Source organism: Sorex fumeus, unplaced genomic scaffold (assembly GCF_029834395.1).
Source record: "Sorex fumeus unplaced genomic scaffold, SorFum_2.1 ptg000035l, whole genome shotgun sequence".
Lineage (NCBI taxonomy): Eukaryota > Metazoa > Chordata > Mammalia > Eulipotyphla > Soricidae > Sorex > Sorex fumeus.
Genome location: NW_026606092.1, coordinates 16,994,215 through 17,014,034, shown reverse-complemented (window position 1 = coordinate 17,014,034; position 19,820 = coordinate 16,994,215). Strand labels below are relative to the sequence as shown.

General features: G+C 38.6%; 1 long non-coding RNA gene and 1 other non-coding gene across 2 annotated transcripts in view; one reads left to right on the top strand and one right to left on the bottom strand.

The window, feature by feature from the left end:
* Positions 1 to 19,820, top strand: part of LOC130026974 (uncharacterized) — a 180,974-nt gene that overhangs the window by 7,978 nt on the left and 153,176 nt on the right. The gene's annotated exons all lie outside the window — the stretch shown is intronic.
* TRNAS-GCU (transfer RNA serine (anticodon GCU)) lies at positions 15,999 to 16,080 on the bottom strand. Its single transcript has one exon. It is a non-coding gene; the product is annotated as a tRNA-Ser (tRNA).

Sequence of the window (19,820 nt, the reverse complement as noted above, 5' to 3'; positions counted from 1 at the left end):
TGTTCTGCTGATGGTATTAGAATGCAGGCCAGCGCCAGACATCTAACTTGTTTATAACATTCAAACTTCAATTAAAGCTACAGTGTTTAGTTTACTATATATCAGAAAGCTTATAGCTTATACCAGTCATAAATATTCCTGTAATAAAGGCAGTTATTTTGTTTGCTCATACGCTTTACTTAATCTTGCCATTTCTTACACATATTTTTGATTTAGAAAGTATTGGCATTTATTATTATTTTTTTTTGTGAAGTCTAAAGATGAAGTTTCCTTCCTACCGCAAATACCATAGTATTTCTTTCAGTAACTTATACTAATAGTAATAAAATCTAACAGGTTGTGTTGCATAGCTTATTAAATGGTCTGCCTTGAGTTTTTAAGATTGATAATTCTTTGGTAGAGGTTAGTTACCTACTCTGGTGGTTTGACTCCTGTTTGTAATTGAAGAACATGGTATGTTGCTTTTGAAAAAACAGAAGTAACTGGATTATTCCAGTATTCTTATATGTTGGGAGGAGACTAGACCCACTGACATTTACTTAATTATACCTTGCACTTTTGTTCCACAACACCTGCTCTTTTTGGTATATATGATCTAGTATATTTGTAAGCAATTAAAAAAATTGGGGTGGATTGAGCAATAGTATAGTGGTTACTAAATGATTAATTAAATGGTATTAAGATATTTGAAAATCAGGTATGACTTTCAGTAATGACAGAAATACTGCCAGACACCCAGCCGATTCAGGTTTGATCCTTGACATCACATTGGATCCACCAAGCTCTGCCAAGGGTGATCACTAGGTATAGCCCCCCTCCCCCCCAAAAATAAAGTTTTTTAGCAGATGTGTGTTTATTAAGATCTTGTCTTTTTAGGCCAGAGAGATAGTACAGCGGGGCGGACACTTGGCTTGCACACAGTCTACCCGGGTTTAATATTTGGTACCCCATATATTCCTTAGAGCATCGCCAGGAATAATGTATAACCCCTTAGCATTGCCAATCAACCAACCAAACAAACTACAAAAAACCAACCCTTGTTTTTGGTAACGTCTCTATTTTTGTACAATTTACTTCATTCATGGAGTCAGAAAATTACTCAAGGGTAGAAGAGAGAGCTCAATGGACTGCTTTGCATGTAGCTAGCAGGTTTGATTCCTAATACCACATATGATCTCCTAATTACCACTAGAAGTCACCTTAAAGCCACCAACAGGTGTGGCCTCAAAACAACATAAAGGCTTGAATTATCAATGTGTTTAATTTTCCTAATTATTTAGCAAATTGTTATGACAGTTCATATAAAACTAAAGTTTAGATTTTATTAATTTTAATCCTTTACTTATTAAATTTCCACTACTTTCATGTGTATTTTATTGAAATGTAAATTTATAAAAGTTTTAAACACTCAGAAAAAGTAAAATCTATTTTACAATGGAAGATTATTTGCTAAGATGTTTTTAATTGAGAACTATTATAATAGAAAATCTACACTACTATTTTCATGGGCTCTGAAAGAAATGATTTATGTTGAAGTATTTGAATAGAAAGGTAAAACTACCTATAATATCTGAAGATACACTAGCAACTTGCAAAATTTAGATTTGTATTCCAAAACCTGAAAAGATAGCTAAGATAAAACTGGGTTCATATAATATGGATAATATAGTTACATTTATCTAAAATATATGTAGAACTGGAGAGATAGTACAGGTGTTAAAGGAGCTTGCCTTTTAGATAGCTGACCCCAGTTTGATCCCTAGCACAGAATATGGTTCCCTATGCACTGCCAAGATTGATAAATATAGAGTCAGGAGTAAGCCCTGGGCACGGCCAGAATGACCCCCTGCAACCTCCCCCGAAATTGGTAGAATAACATTCATGTTTATGTAAGAATATATATTTGCATATAAATTCCAATTTTATGCTATCTACATAGACTTATAAAATAAATAATATGTGCATTATATTTGCGTAAGTACAGTAAGAAAGTTCTGGAAAATATATGCTATTATATATTTGTATGTATATATTTGTATGTATATTGAGTATGCGATGCTGAAAGGTTTGAAGAGTCCTTGTTTTCTATATTTTAATATTTGGATTTATTTTTAGCAGATTATAGTCTTTTAATTTATAATAAAACAATTATTCCTAGATGTTAAAGGAATGAGAAAAAGAATGACTGAAGAAAAGTGCAGTTCTAGACACATGATCTGTCTTCTGAAGCTTGTCAGAAAATTTAGTATGGACTCAAAAATTGTCATAACCTAATTCAGAATAAAGTCTGTTAGACTAATCTTACTCTACCTAATGGTTAAAAGCCTAGTCAGTTGAAGAAGGAACAATGGATATTATTTACCCTGATTGATCATTATTTTAATGCAAAAATATTCTAGAAAAATAAGGAACAGTGATGAAGAATGTGAGGGGTTAAGTGGAGAGTTTGTTAGTTAGTTTTATTTTGAGATGCAGTCCATCTCTGGGGTTGGAGCGATAGCACCGGGTAGAGCATTTGCCTTGCAAGCGGCCAACCTGGGTTGAATTCCTCTGTCCTTCTCGGAGAGCCCGGCAAGCTACCGAGAGTATTCTGCCTCCAAGCTCCACGTGGCATATTACATATGCCAAAAACAGCACAAGAAGTTTCGCAATGGAGACGTTACTGGTGTCCGCTCAAGCAAATCGATGAACAACGGGAGGACAGTGCTGCAGTGCATTCTGAGATGAGCTGTCTATAGGGTTAAGATGAATTTTAGTTTGCCAGTTTTCTTTTTTCAAGTACTCATTTGAATAGAATGTAAAAATTAAATGCTAAAAATTAAGTGTTCTTTAAGAGAATAAGAAATGAACTAAAAATCCTGTAAGTCTTTTAAAGTAACATCAAAATTAGTTTGTAAATAAGCAGAATAAAGAAACAAATAGAATTCTGTTCCTGAATGATGTGACTTATATAGACTTAGCAAACAGTTTATATATTGGAACAGATGAGAACCAGGTAAAGGCAACACTTCTTTGGAATAATAGCTTGGGAAAGTTTATTTGTACTAATTTTGAAAACTCCAATTTAGATGCAGAAAAACCTGATAAATTAGAAAGGTGGCTAGAAATAGAATGTCTTATATTTATGCATTTAAAGCTTATTTCTCAGACCACAAGTCAGAAAAATATATATGGAAAAGTAACGGGCAAAAATATTGGGATGTTTGAGACATTTATGCTCTTCAGAGATACAATAGATATATGCCTCACAACATACTTGTATGAGACACTGGGTTAGTGTTTGGATCCTTGGTCTTCTCTGGCTCTTGTCTCTCACTCCATCCCCACAGTAATGAAATGATAAAATTGAAAAGGAAGTGAATCGCTTTCTGCACTTATAATAGAAAATCCGTATGGAATCTGAAGCAAGTGTGAGCTGGAAATAAAGTATTCATGAATACAGAGGTGCGTTTTCCTTTCATAATTAAAATTTATGTATAGGTACTCTGGGAGCAGTAGTAAATAGCATACAGTTAAAACTATAAATCTTGGGGCCAGAGTGATAATACTTTCGATAAGGCGCCTGCCTTGCAATCCGCCATCCCCAGCTGATTAGATCCTCAGATGGTCTCCCCAGCCCTGTCAGCACAGAACCAGGAGTAAGCCCTCAGTACTGCCCTGTATCCCCTATCCCCCAAGAAAAAAAAGTCAGTTATCAATCATATAGAAGCAAGTTGTAAAAATAAGATAAAGCTTGTATTTTTAACATTTGTTTCCTTTGCATCGAACTATTCTAGTAGGCCTATCAAATAAATCAATATGCTCCCTTTCCCTCCCACCATGAGTTAACTTTTTTTTCTTGAAAAATGGCAAGTTTAAGGGATACTATAAAATGACAGTCTTTTTTATTCAAAGCCATAGTAATATTTTTTAAACTGTTCATTACTTATTGTTTTTGCAAGTGGTTTGCAGATGTCTTTATAAGTGTTGTTGTCACCTATTAAATACCAAGATAGTGAGCAAAAATAAATATGGGTATTGTTTTTCTGAATTTACATTCTAGAGCTAGGGAAGGATATTAATCAAATATTCATATAAATGCAAAGTTAAAAATTCCAGCTGCTGCAGAAAGGAGCATAGTACTAGTATAATTTAGCCAATGAGATCATTATTTTTTTATTTATCAAGATTTTTATTTTGTTTTGAAAAACAAACATCAGTGTTCAGGTCCATCCAGTGGGATCCTGTATGCAGACCATATGGTCCAATAACAGCCATTTGAGCCATCTCCTCAAGCCCCCAGGTTATGATTTTTTTAAAGAGTTTTTGAATGTTATAACATTTTATTTGGAAAGTTTGAGGGAGGGAAGAGGGAGAAAGGGAAACAGGGAGAGGCTGGCAGAGAGAGAGAATGAGAGAAGGAGATGAGAGAACAACTAAGAATGTGGGCTTCTCCAAAATGGGGAGGAACTGGGTGACACCTCAGCTTGGGCAACATATACATGATTTTTGTGGGAGTTTTCTGTAAGGAAGGTTACTGTGAGCAACTTTATACTACTATGTTGGAGAATCTAGAAGAAATGGGCCAAATTTTAGTCCTACAACCTTCTAATACAGAGTCAGGAGAAAGTAGAAAACCTGGTACCAAATATATTTGTAAGAAAATTCAGTCATTAAAAAATTGTCCTAAATTGACAAAATTTGAAATTTAATATTCCTGTCTAATATGCCAGTGTATATGGTAAAAAACTAAACAAAGATAATACTTTGTTTAGCAGCCAGATGCAATTTTCTTATTATATAAGACATGAAATAATCTTTGCATGTTCTTATCAAGTTCTAACTTTTTAAATTTTCATATGATAATTTTGCTGATTGCAGAGCATATAGTTGGGGTGTTCAGTAATTTTATAGTCCAGTTTAGAAAACTAGAAGTTGTTTTTAAAACGTTACTGTGTAAAAGCCACTATTCTTGCTAAAAAATGTTTAGAGTATTTTATGTTTTTTATTATAAAAGAGATAGATTTCTGTAAAAATAGAAATTGTGGATGTTTTAGACTATTATTGAGGCTAACAGCTGTTGATAAGACATTGAAATCTTGAAATCTTGAAAAATGATCTGTGTATTCTTAACGGATGTCCTGTTTAAGAGTCAGTTTGGGGACTCTAGAAGCATTCTCAAGATACAAATATTCAGTTACTTGTTCTACAAAAGCTAAGCACTTGCTATTAGCCAGATTTGCAGCAGATGATTAAAAGATAAGAACCTTGGAGTTTCAGAGCAGTGGACATCAGAAAAGAGCAAAATCTTTTTCTCAGGTACTTAGAGAATGAAGATATATAGCAAGTTACAAAACATTTATGGTGCTAATAATGAAGGTGTGCAATTTTTCAACTTTTCCATTTTATTGATGAAGGAATAGAGATCCACAGGTGGTTTATCCCAAGTTATGTATGAAGTTATCTGGGGCCAAGGTCTCCTCCTTGCTTAGTTTATTTATGTTTACCACATGGATTAAACCAGAAGGAAGTCAAAGTGCTTGGGAAGTTCAACCACACTCTAGGACTTTAATGTCGTTAACATGAACAGTTATACTTTTAAAATTTATTCATGTTTATTTTGATTTTAGTAAAACTTTTCTTTGGGTTCTTTAATATATATAAGCACTGTCCTCCCATTCATCGATTTGCTTGAGCGGCACCAGTAACGTGTCACAACAAATTGTGAGACTTGTTGTTACTGTTTTTGGCATATTGAATACCTCACGGGTAGCTTGCCAGGCTTTTCCGTGTGGGTGAGATACTTTCAGTAGCTTGCCGGGCTCTTCGAGAGGCGGAGGAATCGAACCTGGGTTGGCCAGATGCTAGGCAAACACCCTACCTGCTGTGCTGTAGCTCTAGCCCTCTTTAATATATACCAAATAGTATTTCAGAATTTTGGTATATTCATTTTTATGCAGAATTTAAAAAGAAAAGTTTGTGCCCTTCAATCCAAGTACTTTTTTTGCGCTGTGCTTCTTGAAGCACTTGTCTACTATTACTTTTCAGGGTTATATGTTTTCTTTTTTCCTTCAGTAATTTTTAGATATTAGTAATTGAAGTTTATTTTATTATCTTTAGTATAACACATTATGCTTGTTGCTGTAAAAATAAGGAAAAACAGTGGAAGAGTTAGTTAAGTTAAAGTTAAAGGCCCTCCCGTTGATCGTCGATTTGCTCGAGCGGGCCCAGTAACGTCTCCATTGGAGACTTTGTTGTTACTGTGTCTGGCATATCGAATACTCTCGGTAGCTTGCCGGGCTCTCCGAGAGGGGCAGAGGAATCGAACTCGGGTCGGCCATGTTGGCCGCTTGTAAGGCGAATGCCCTACCCGCTGTGCTATCAGAGTAAGGATATAGTTTTTGCTGGGATGGCTTTACTCAGAACACTGGTTTGATATCTAGTTACTGTAGATTAATTGTGAGTATGTCTAATGATTCCTCAACAAGTGTGAGGGGTATGCTAGTTATGAGAAGGATTTGACTAGGTTAATAGATATAAGAACTTCTAAGAATGTTCTGTTTTTATCTTTATTGCTGTCATAATTTTTGTATTTGATATTTAGTATTAGTTTTCAATTCCTTTAGATTCACACAGACTTTGAATTCATTTAGTTTTCATGTTTCTTTTTTTTTTTTTTTTAATTGTTAGCCCTCACCAAGTAGTATTTGGGCAGCTATGGAATGCCAGGACTCAAACCCAGGACCTCTCACTCGGAAGACATGTATACTACCACTTGATCCATATCTCCAGCCCTAAGTTTTTGGTTTGGTTTGGTTTTGATTTGCTTGTATGGGAAATGAAATAGGAAAACTAGATACAAGTCTTAGGAATTAACTTTGACTTGGTGATAGCAAAGCACAATTATAGGCTCACACTTTGAGAAGTAAATAAACTGAAAGTTTTGAATCAGCAAACTAGCCATAGTGACAATAGGAAATTCCCACCTACAGTGCATCCCACCTACAATGCATATGGCAAAGGAGAAAGCTAGTGTAACAGACTACAGACAAAAATAATAAGTGGAAGTTAAAAATGCATAATTCACTTAACAACCTTAGGTCTGCCATTTATAAAGGTACTGTGTCTTTTTTTAGCTTGGATATGAACGTATACTTAAGAATTTTTTTCATTATCCCATTTTATATTTGTTTATAATTAGGGTGTATCATCTCATGCATATTCTTAACTTTATTATTTTGGAATATATTTATGATTATATCTATCAGGGATACATATTATTTCCACTTCATTCTTGGACTAAATTTTACATAGTTACAGGAAAAACTGAACATGCAAAGATTGTAAAGTAAATGGTAAAAAGGTTTCACTGAAGCAGTCCTTTAAATAGAAAGCTCTTCTGATTTACTTAAGTATTTGTAAAATCACTTCCAACCCTGAGCTATAAGAGGCACATGAAAACTCAGTGATGAAATGGCATAAACCTCTGCTGCTTGAATAGTAATCAGAAATGAGGTAAAGCATTTTTGAAATTTCAATTATAAACTAATGAAAAATTATTCTGCATATAAAAACTCAATTTGCCTTTACCTTCTGAATATTTTCACTTTATTAAGTGAGATGCTACTGCATATTGACTATATTGTTTAATTTTATTTGAGATCCGTTTGTGCAGTCTATTATAAAAATAATATATGAATTAATATATTTTATATGTAAAAGTAGACTGAGGATTAGCACAGCAGCAGAACACTTGCTTTAATAAAAGTGTGAAGTCTCAAATCAGTCCCCAGTTCCAACAACTGTTCCTCCTTCCCCTCCACCGAATGAAAGTAATGCCATATGTAAAACAACAATAGTTGAGTGCCAGTTGAGTATAAGAATACTTTCAGTTATGTTCCTAAATATTTTATTGTTATCTTGGGCATATTATCATTCCCCTCATTTAGTAAAAAGAGGATCTAATGGATTACAGTATTGGGCTATTGTCCAGTTTGATTCAGCATATTCTACAGATAGGGAATATCTTTAATTTTTTGAATTATGAATTAACTTCATGTCCATCATGTCTGAATTATTTGTACTTTGACAGAATTGAGCATCCAGTCCTTATGACTCTAATTTCTGTTATCTGATTAAATTTAAAAATATTGTAACTGCATATTTAATGGTATTTATAATCATAATTGGCCGGAGCGATAGCACAGCGAGTAGGGCATTTTGCCTTGCATGCAGCCGACCTGACTGACCCAGGTTTGATTCCTTTGCCCCTCTCAGAGAGCCCGGCAAGCTACCGGGAGTATCTCCTCCGCGCGGCAAAGCCTGGCAAGCTACCCGTGATGTATTCGATATGCCAAAAACAGTAACAAATGTCACAATGGAGAAGTTACTGGCCCCGCTCGAGCAAATAGATGAACAATGGGAGGACAGTGACAGTGATAATCATTATTGAATTGATCATTGTATTGATAAATAATTGCTCTAAATGCAGTGATAGTATTTTCTCTTATTTTATTTGTCCAAACCCATTGTCAGCTTTAATGACACATACAATCACTTCACTTAATCACTTAATCCCCGTTATTCATCGATTTATTCGAGCGGGTGCCAGTAACGTCTCCATTCATCCCGGTTGCGTGCTAGCGTAGCCCAATGGTATCTGTTCGTTTTAGGAACATGTAGAGCCTCAAACCGATCATTTAGGGTCTTGACGAAGAAGTCTGACCATCTTATAGGTGGGCGTCCACGTGATCTTTTGATGTCCCGTGGAATCCAATCAGTAATGGCTCTAGTCCAGCGGTTGTCTGTAAACCTCATTACGTGTCCAGCCCATCTGATTTTTGATGTCTTGGCAAATGAGACAGCATCCCTGATTCTTGAGCGTTGACGAAGATCAGAACTCCGGATTCTCTCTCTCATTTGAGTGAATCGTGATATTCCAAGCATAGTTCTTTCGATTCCTCTTTGAGAGACCCGAATAGCGTTCTCATCCTGTTTTCGTAGGGTCCAGGTCTCTGAGGCATATGTTAATGCAGGAAGAATAGTGGAATCAAAGAGATGTGCTCGTGGCTGGAGGTTCTTTGTCCTTTTAGTTATTTCTTCAATGCTCTTGAAGGCATTCCAAGCCGCTCTCTTCCTCCTGCGCAACTCAGGTGCCAGGTCATTCATCATGTTGATTTCTCGACCTAAGTATATATAACTGTTGCATTCGGAGATGGTGGTTCCGTTGAGAGCGAATGGAGCGTCAGGAACAAGGCTGTTTCTCATAAACATTGTCTTCGTAAGATTCAGCTGTAGTCCTACCTTTCCACACTCACGGTCAAAGTCCGCCAGCATTTGTGCCGCTTGGCTGATGTTTGGTGTTATTAGAACGATGTCATCAGCAAAGCGGAGGTGGTGTAGTTGCCGACCATCTATCTTCACTCCCATGTTTTCCCATTCTAGTCGTCGCATGATGTTCTCGAGGGTGGCACTGAAGAGTTTTGGTGAAATGGTATCACCCTGCCGAACCCCTCTCTTGATATGGATGATTACTTCTTTGTAGAATGGTGAGATCTTGGTAGTGAATCCGCAATAGAGCTCACGAAGGATCCTGATGTATTGAGTTTGTACGCCCTGATTGGCTAGGGCTTCCATGACCGCTTCCGTCTCAACAGAATCAAAGGCCTTCTTTAAATCAATGAACGTTAGACAGAGCGGCATCTTGAACTCCCGAGATACCTCAATGAGCTTGGTTATTGTGTGGATATGGTCAATGGTACTGAATCCTTTTCGGAATCCAGCTTGTTCACATGGTTGTCCTTCATCTAGTGTTCTGCTAATCCTATTCAGGATGACTCGAGTGAATAGTTTGTAGATGACAGACAATAGGCAGATTGGGCGATAGTTGCCAATGTCGTGGATGTCTCCTTTCTTGTATAGTAGTACAGTCTTGCTGGTTTTCCATTGGGATGGAACCTTGCATTCAGACAGGTAGCGTGTGAAGAGTCGAGCCAATGTATTGATGAGTACTGATGGTAAGTTCTTCAGGTGTTCAGGTCTGATCTTGTCTGGGCCAGGTGCTTTTTGTTTCTTTACCGACGAGATGGCATGTTGGATTTCGGAAGGGAGAACATTGGGAACGACATATCCATCATGTGGTATGTGGTATGTGGGCAAGTGGATGTGGCTATTAAAGAGATCTGAGTAGAAGTCATGAATAATCTTCTCCATTGCCCTTCTGGAAGATGTGATAGATCCATCATGATGTCGGAGGGCAGTCATCTTGGTTTTGTAGTTGGTGAAGGACAGGCGGGCATTACGAATGTTTTTCCCAGCTTCTGCTGCATCTACCAGTACTGCTGCTCTCCTGTTTTTGAGGTCATCCTTGATGGCTTTTCTGCACTGTTTTGCCAGTTCGGACGTTTGCTTGTGGTTGCCTGAGGCACGTGCTAAGCCACATTGGCGAATAAGTTCAAGAGTGTTCGAAGAAAGACGGTTTTTTGTGGTTATCTCTCTCTTGGCATTCCTTGCACAATCATGGAGGTGCTGAATCATTCGATCGTATTCCTCATCAATGTTGTCAATGACGGCATCTTCCCATGTTGCCGCAACAGAGCCAAAGAGTTCCCAGTTGGTGGTTGTTCTGGGAGTCCTCTTCTTAAACCTTGCATTCTTTTCTCCTCGTCTGTGAGGTAGAATTTTGCACGAAGAAGACGGTGGTCTGATCCCGTTTGGAATTTTGGGACAACAGCAACATCGGTTAGGCAAAACCGCCGATTGAGTATGATGTGGTCTATTTCATTGTGGAACCGTCCATCGGGAGACTCCCATGTCCAACGTTTAGATTCAGCCTTTTGGAATTGTGAGTTACCATGGAAGGTTTTGGTTGACATAATGAACTCAGACAGTCTGTCACCCTGTTCGTTCCATTCCAGGCCATGGGTTCCGATGTGGAGTTCATCGACTGATCTTCTTGGTCCTATCTTGGCATTAAAATCACCGACAATGATCTTGTAGAAGGTGTGATCTTCTTTATAGAATTTCTCCAGCTCCATGTAGAATTTCTCAGTTTCTTTTTCACCGTAACTGGACGTTGGTGCATAGACAACAAAGATAGAAACTGCCGGTAGTGAGCCACATTTATTCAAGTGTAATCGTCCGATTCGGGTTGTTACAATACAATATAATCTTTATTATACATATGCATGCATTAATTTACTAATTGCTTGCCCCCTCTTTCCCAGCTATACATGTTTTTTTTATTATCATTTTATTTTATTAGTGAAACACATGAGGTACAGTTATAGACTTATAAATTTTTGTGCTTGGGTTTCAGTTATACAATGATCAAGTACCCATCCCTCCACCAGTGCCCATCCTCCCCCACCACGGGTCCCAGCTTCCTGCCCACCCCCTATCCCCCCACTCCCGTCCCACCCTGCCACTGTGGCAGGGCATTCCCCCTTGTTCTCTCTCTCTTCTTTTTGGTACTGTGTTTTGCAAGAGAGGCATTGAGTGGCAATCATGTTTGGTCTATAGACTACTTTTAGCACGTCTCTCCCACCCTGGGAGGGTCTTCACAACACCCTTTATTTGGTGTTCTCTTCTCTATCTGAGCTTCCTTTTCACCTAGCACATGTGGCTGGCCTTCAAGTCATGGAGCAAAATTCCTGGTACTAATCTCAGCCATTCCTGGGTGTTGGTCTCCCGTTTTGTTGCTTTATGTTCCCCAGATGAATACAATCTTTCTGTGTCTATCCCGCTCTTTCTGACTCATTTCGCTTAACATGATACTTTCCATGTAGTACCACTTGTATGTAAATTTCATAACTTCATCTTTTCTAACAGCTACATAGTACTCCATTGTGTAAATGTACCAAAGTTTCTTTAACCAGTCATCTGTTCTCGGGCAGTCAGGTTTTTTCCAGATTCTGGCTACTGTAAAGAGTGCTGCAATGAACAAACAATTGCAGATGTCACTTCGACTATACCTTTTTGACTCTCTGGGATATATTCCCAGGAGTGCTATAGCTGGGTCAAATGGGAGATCAAATTCTAATGTTTTGAGAATCGTCCATACTATTTTCCAAAAGGGTTGGACCAGCCTGCATTCCCACCAGCAGTGAAGGAGGGTCCCTTTCTTGCCACATCCGTGCCAGCACCTGTTGCTTTTGTTCTTGTGGATGTGGGCCAGTCTCTGTGGTGTGAAATGATATCTCTTTGTTGTTTTGATCAGCATCTCCCTGATGATTAGTGATGTAGAGCATTTTCTCATGTGCCTTTTTGCCATTCGGATTTCTTCTTTGCGAAAGTTTCTGTTCATTTCCTCGCCCCATTTTTTGATGGGGTTGGGTGATTTCTTCTTTTGTAGTTTAACCAGTACCTTGTATATCCTTGATATCAACCCCTTGTCAGATGTGTATTTGGTGAATATTCTTTCCCATTCTGTAGGCTGTCTTTGCATTTTGGTCACTGTTTCTTCTGAGGTGCAGAAGCTTCTTAGTTTAAGATAGTCCCATTTGTCTATCTCTGTTTTCACTTGCTCGGCCAGTGGCGTGACATCTTTGAAGGTACCATTAACTTCAATATCGTGGAGAGTTTTTCCAATTTGGTCTTCAATAAACATTATGGATTCCGGTGTGATGTTGAGGTCATAAATCCATTTCGATCTTACTTTGGTGAATGGCATTAGGCAGAGAACTGAGCCCTTTTTTGCATGTAGCCATCCAGTTTTGCCAGCACAATTTATTAAAGAGGCTTTCCCTGCTCCATTTCACTTTTCTTGCCCCCTTATCGAAGATTAGATGATTATATGTTTGGGAGGAGATGTCAGTATATTCAACTCTGTTCCATTGGTCTGCAACTCTGCCTTTGTTCCAGTACCATGCTCTTTTGATTATTACTGCTTTGTAGTAGAGCTTGAAGTTAGGTAGGTTGATTCCTCCCATTTTCTTTTTCCCAAGAATTGCTTTAGTTATTCGCGGGGGCTTATTGTTCCATATAAATTTCAGGAGTGTTTGCTCCATTTCTTTGAAGAATGTCATGGGTATCCTTATAGGGATTGCATTGAATTTGTACAGTGCCTTGGGAAGTATTGCCATTTTGACAATGTTGATTCTCCCCATCCATGAACAGGGGATATTTTTCCATTTCCTCATGTCCTCTTTTATTTCCTGAAGTAGCGTTTTGTAGTTTTCTTTGTATAGATCCTTTACTTCCTTAGTTAAGGCGATTCCTAGGTACTTGATTTTCTGGGGCACAATTGTGAATGGAATTGTTTTCTTCATGTCACTTTCTTCTCTTTCACTATTTGCATATAGGAAAGCCATGGATTTTTGGGTATTGATTTTATAGCCTGCCACTTTACTATACAAGCCTATTGTTTCTAGGAGTTTCTTGGTAGAGGTTTTAGGGTTCTCTAAGTATAGTATCATATCATCTGCGAATAGTGAGAGCTTGATTTGTTCCTTTCCTACCTGGATGCCCTTAATATCTTTTTCTTGCCTAATCTCTATTGAAAGTACTTCTAGTACTATATTGAATAGCAGTGGAGAGAGTGGGCATCCTTGTCTCGTCCCTGACCTTAGGGGGAAGGCTCTCAGTTTTTCCCCATTGAGGATGATGTTTGCTGTAGGTTTGTGGTAGATGGCTTTAACTATATTGAGGAAAGTCCCCTCTATCCCCATTTTGGCAAGGGTTTTCAACATGAATGGGTGCTGGATCTTGTCAAATGCTTTCTCTGCATCTATTGATATGATCATATGATTTTTATCTTTTCTTTTGTTGATATGATGGATTATGTTGATTGATTTCCGAATGTTGAACCATCCTTGCATCCCTGGGCTGAATCCTACTTGGTCATGATGTATGATCTTTTTGATGAGTTGTTGAATTCTATTTGCTAGTATTTTGTTGAGAATCTTTGCATCCTTGTTCATCAGGGATATCGGCCTGTAGTTTTCTTTTCTTGTGGTGTCTTTGTTTCCTTTTGGTATTAGAGAGATATGGGCTTCATAGAAACTGTTTGGGAGAGTTTCTGTTTTTTCAATTTCCTGAAAAAGCTTGAGAAGAACTGGCAGTAGGTCCGCTTTAAATGTTTGGAAAAATTCGCTAGTAAATCCATCTGGACCTGGGCTTTTGTTTTTGGGAAGACTTTTGATTACATTTTCAATTTCCTTGATGTCAATAGGTCTATTCAGGTACTCTATATCTTCTTGATTCAGCTTTGGGAGATGATAGGAATCCAGGAATTTATCCATTTCTTCTAGGTTCTCTTGTTTCGTGGCATACAGACTTTCAAAGTAGTCTCTGATGATCTCTTGAATTTCTTTAGTTTCTCTTGTGATATCCCCATTCTTATTTCTGATTCGATTTATTAAGGCTCTCTCTCTCTGTTTATTTGTGAGTGTTGCTAGTGGTTTATCTATCTTATTTATTTTCTCGAAGAACCAGCTCTTGGTTTCATTGATCTTTCGGATTGTTTCTTTGTTTTCTATGTCGTTGATTTCTGCTCTAAGTTTTATGATCTCTTTCCTTCTGCCTGATTTAGGCTCTTTCTGTTGATCTTTTTGTAAGGTCTTGAGCTGTGAGGTCAAGTTGTTTATGTGCATCGTTTCTACAGTCCTAAGATATGTTTGCAGAGCTATAAATTTTCCCCTTCATACAGCTTTCGTTGCATCCCATAAGTTCTGGTAGTTTGTGTCTTCATTCTCATTTGTTTCCCAGTATCTTTTGATTTTGTCCTTGACTTCGTTCTTGACCCACTCATTGTTCAGCACCGAGTTGTTTAATTTCCAGGTGTTTGATTTTGTTCTCCATGTCAGTGTGTGATTCACTTCCATCCTCAGTGCATCATGGTCTGAAAAGATGACTGATACTATTTCTATCTTCCTGATTCTGTTGAGGTATGTTTTGTGTCCTTGGACGTGGTCTATTTTGGAAAATGTTCCGTGCGCACTGGAGAAGAATGTGTATTCTTTCTTTTTGGGGTGTAAAGCCCTGTATAGGTCTATAAGCCCCTTCTCTTCTATTTCTTCTTTCAAAGCCAATAATTCCTTGCTGGGTTTTGTTCTTGTTGATGTATCCAGAGTTGATAAGGCGATGTTGAAGTCTCCAAGTACTATTGTGTTGGTAGCGATGTCCTTAAAGTCTGTTAGCAGTTGTTTTAGATATTTAGCTGTTCCCTCATTAGGTGCGTATACATTTAAGAGTGTGATTTCTTCCTGCTGTACCTATCCCTTGATGAAGAGAAAATAGCCTTCACTGTCCTTTCTAATCGTTTTCAATGTGAAATTAATGTTGTCGGATACTAGTATGGCTACCCCAGCTTTTTTGAAGGAGCTGTTTGCTTGCAGGATTGTTTTCCATCCTTTGACTTTGAGTCTGTGTTTGTTCTGGCTGTTGAGATGAATTTCTTGTAGGCAGCAGAATGTTGGGTTCTGTCTCTGTATCCATTTTGCCACTCTGTGTCTCTTAAATGGTGAATTTAGACCATTGACATTGAGAGTATGGTTATGGGGTTTTGTATCATTTTCTGTGCGGGTGTGTTGTGGTTGAAGGGTTTGTCTTGTCTTATAGTAGCCCCTTTAGCCCTTGCTTTAGGTTTGGTTTTGAGTCTATGAAGTTCCTGAGCTGCTGTTTATCTAGAAAATAGTGTACTGTTCCTTCGATTTTGAGGGAGAGTTTAGCCGGATAGAGTATTCTTGGTGAAGCATTCATTTCAGTGAGTTTTTTGACTATATCTCGCCACTGCCTTCAGGCTTGCAGGGTTTCCTCTGATAGGTCTGCTGTGAATCTAAGGGGTGCTCCTTTGTATGTGATTTCCTTCTTTGCCCTTGCTGCTTGCAGTATTGTGTCTCTATCGGCAGCATCGATCATTCTAACTATGATATGTCTTGGAGTGTTTTTGTTGGGGTCTCTTTTAGCTGGCACCCTTCGGGCTTCTTGAACCTGAATGGCTGCATTGCGATGCTCTGGGAATTTTTCAACAATGATTTGTTTGAAGGTGTTTTTTTCGTTAACACAGAGTGGCTAGAAACCGACGAGGATGGGATTCGAACCCACGCGTGCATAGCACAATGGATTAGCAGTCCATCGCCTTAACCACTCGGCCACCTCGTCTATGTGACTGGAGCGATAGCACAGCGGGTAGGGCGTTCGCCTTACAAGCGGCCAACATGGCCGACCCGAGTTCGATTCCTCCGCCCCTCTCGGAGAGCCCGGCAAGCTACTGAGAGTATTCGATATGCCAGACACAGTAACAACCAAGTCTCCAATGGAGACGTTACTGGGCCCGCTCGAGCAAATCGACGATCAACGGGAGGGCCTTTACTATTTACCTTTACTTTTTCGTTGGGATTGTTTCCCTGAGCTTCAGGTAGTCTCATGATTCTAATGTTGTTCCTCTTGGAATCATCTGCTAGGACTCTGATTCTCTGTAAAGCTATTTTGAGGTCCCTTGCCACTGTTTGTTGTTACGTGTTGGCTTGGCGCAGCTGATCTTCCAGCTCACTGATTCTCTCTTCAGCTGCGGTCATTCTATTTTTAAGAGAAGAAACTGAGTTTCTCATTTCATCTATGGAGTCTTTTAATCGTGACATTTCTGTTCTCATTTCGTCTCGTATTTTGTCAATTTTTTCTGTGGTGTTACTGGCTGTCTGTCTGACTGTTTCATTGAGTTGATTGAACATCTCGATGACTTCGTATCTGAATTCTGTGTTAGAGAGGTCCCTTAGGTGAGCTGTATCGACAGAATGTTCTGGATTGTTTTTGTTGTCCTCCACTTGTGGTGAGGATTTTCTTTGTTTCTTCTTCATATTGCTGAGTAGGTTGGGGACTAAAGTCCTTGGGAACTAGGTTCCTTAGAATGGGTAAACAACCTGTGGCTGTTAGCGGAAAATAGGCCAAGCCCACTTCTGAAGCCACGCCCGCTTCTGAAGAGGCCACACCTCTACGGAAAACTGGGTTTGAGATGAGATGGGCACCGCATGAGGAGTGAAGAGGGGACGGCAGACGCTCACGGCTCCAGCTATACATGTTAAACCAATACCTTTTTTTCTGCACAAACTTTTTTTCTAGGTCTCAAATAATGGACCTTGTGGATACCCATGAAAATTATTCAAATTACTTCCTGACTTAGAAATCAGAATCTCTGAAGATGTGGAACCTCCTATTTTTATTTTTAAAATCTCTTTAGATGATTTGAAGTGTAGCCAATATTGAGAATTATATAGGGCTATGATCTACTACGTTAAAATTCTCATGCTTGTTCTCAAAGGATTCTTCAATACTAGATTCTCAGGGTGCCAGAGGGCTAATTGTGTTTCCAGAGAACTAACCTAGGGAGACCACAAAGATGGAGTAGGATCCATCACTATTCAACCTCAGGAAAGATAAAGGGAGACCCAAGGTGAATTTCTGTTTATCATTGGCTATTACTGCCATGAAGTACCATGGTAGAAACGGCCTATCAGGCCACACCTAAATGTATTTGATCTGCTTGGCAATGAAATTAATCTCTGTCACCCTGAATCTCAAGGGAGCCTTGGTAACTCAGCAGGGATGAGATTTAGCTATTTCTGGCCTACACTTGAAAAAAACTAGATTTTGCCTTCTTTGTAGAAAAAATTCAAAAGCTCTTTACGACTGTAGATAAAAGCAGACAATTTTATTTAGTGATAGCACACATTCATGATATGGGTGCAGATACTCTTAATGGAGTTTCACATTAGGTTTTAAGACACTAATTTTGAAGGCATTAACTAAGGGGGAAGAATATGCATAGGGATTAGATATGAGTAGCATGATTAGAGTAGTGTTAAATGCATTATTTAATAATGATTGCATGCTTTCTCATACACAGCATATGTCTTTAGCATCTAAATACGTAGCTAGAGGTCATGTGACTTGTGTGTTTTGAGCAAAAATGAAGAGCAGAGTGAAATAGGGCCAGGGTTCTGATCTCTGAACATGCTGAAAGTAATTGTCAAACTCCAACTTCTATTAAGAAGTTGGTAAACTCAAGGTTGTCCTGGGGTTTCAAGGTCTACTTATCCTTATGTAGATACATGAGATAGTTCTTTTGTTTCTGATAGCAGTTTTCCCACTATCTCTTAGATCAGTGTAACTGTAGAATATGAAATTTATTTTGGGAGTGTCACTAAAATGTGATAAGGAATTCCTATGAGAATAACTTCTGGTCCTAAATTCTAGTTGTGCAGAGCACCCATATTACCTCTCTCCAGGTAAGAATTAGGAGAGAGGCTTTCTTAGATTAGGTACAGTTGGATTGAGTTCAAAACATTTCAGCTAAGTAATACTTTAAAAAGAGCAGATTATATAGCTATTTGTGTTCTGAATATTAATGAACTTATAGAGATCTACCACTCTGCCCAGTGTCTTATTTTATTTTTTCCTTAGAAGTTTAAAATATCATAGTACACACATGCACCATTATAAATCAGATACATCTCACCCAGTTGTTCTCATACATGTAAGGTTATACATGTTGCGGTACAGATTGATTACTGGGGTGAGAGAAGATTTGGCCTTTTCTCCACTGCCTTCTCTCATTTTCTCCTTTTTCCAGAAATACACACACACACACACACACACACACACACACACACACACACACAGCTTTTGATATTTACTGGAACTTCCACAAGCAATTTGCGGGTAGGGCGTCTGCCTTGCACGCAGCCAACATGGCCGACCCGAGTTCGATTCCTCCGCCCCCCTTGGAGAGCCCGGCAAGCTACCGAGAGTAGTCGATATGCCAGACACAGTAACAACAAAGTCTCCAATGGAGACGTTACTGGGCCCGCTCGAGCAAATCGACGATCAACGGGAGGGCCTTTACCTTTACCTAGTTATAAATGAAGGACTTAACATAGGAAACATATGCATTAAATTCCTCTCACGGCATACTCTCCTTTTATCAAGTTCAATATCCATTTCTATATTTAAATCAGAAAGAGTGACCACCTACAGGGGGTTGCTGTCTTAGAGAGCAACCTTTAATTGTGAGCAGATACATAAAATATTTATGCAAATGTTAGCCTATTAAACCTTGGATAAACATTTTAGTTTCAGTTAAGTGACTAGTATATAACATTGCTTTGAAAAAAATACGTAAAATTTCTCTATTTTGAGAATTTGTGTAGCTATAAATAATAAATACTATTATAAAGATTGAATGGTTTAGAAAAAAAAGCATACTTTTTCTTTTCTACTTAATAGACATTAGAATATTAAGCACCCTGATGAAAAAGGGGCTGCTACGTAAGAGTTCAGTGAGTGTACATTTCTGCCTTCTGTTAACAGCTTTTTCCAATTTTTTTTTTAGTGTCTGTATAATAATTTGAAGTTGCATCTTGATTAGTACAAAGGTTAAGGCACTTGCCTTTCATGGAGACAACCCCTGTTCAGTCTGTGGCCCTGCATATGGACCCCTGAGCACCCCTCAGGAGTAATCCCTTAACCCAGAGCCAGGAGTAAGCCTTCAAGCATGGCTGCATGCTATACCCCCAACGCCTCACTCCCCCATTATGTGTTCCGTTATGTGAATGATGCCTATATGAGAAAGATTTTAATGACTTGCAGGTGAAATTTTTCTCATAGCAATGAATAAGTTCTAGGAAACTTCAAGTAAAAGGCCAAAGTGTAGTGTGTGTGTGTGTGTGTGTGTGTGCGCGCGTGTGCGCGTGTGTGCGCGTGTTGGTGGGGTTGGGGGAGCACACCTGGCGGTGCTCATAAGTTTCTCCTGGCTCTCCACTCAGGAATCAATCCTTCTGGGCCAGGGGACCATACGGGATGTTGAGGATTGAACCCTGGTGGGCTGTGTGCAAGGCAGACACCCT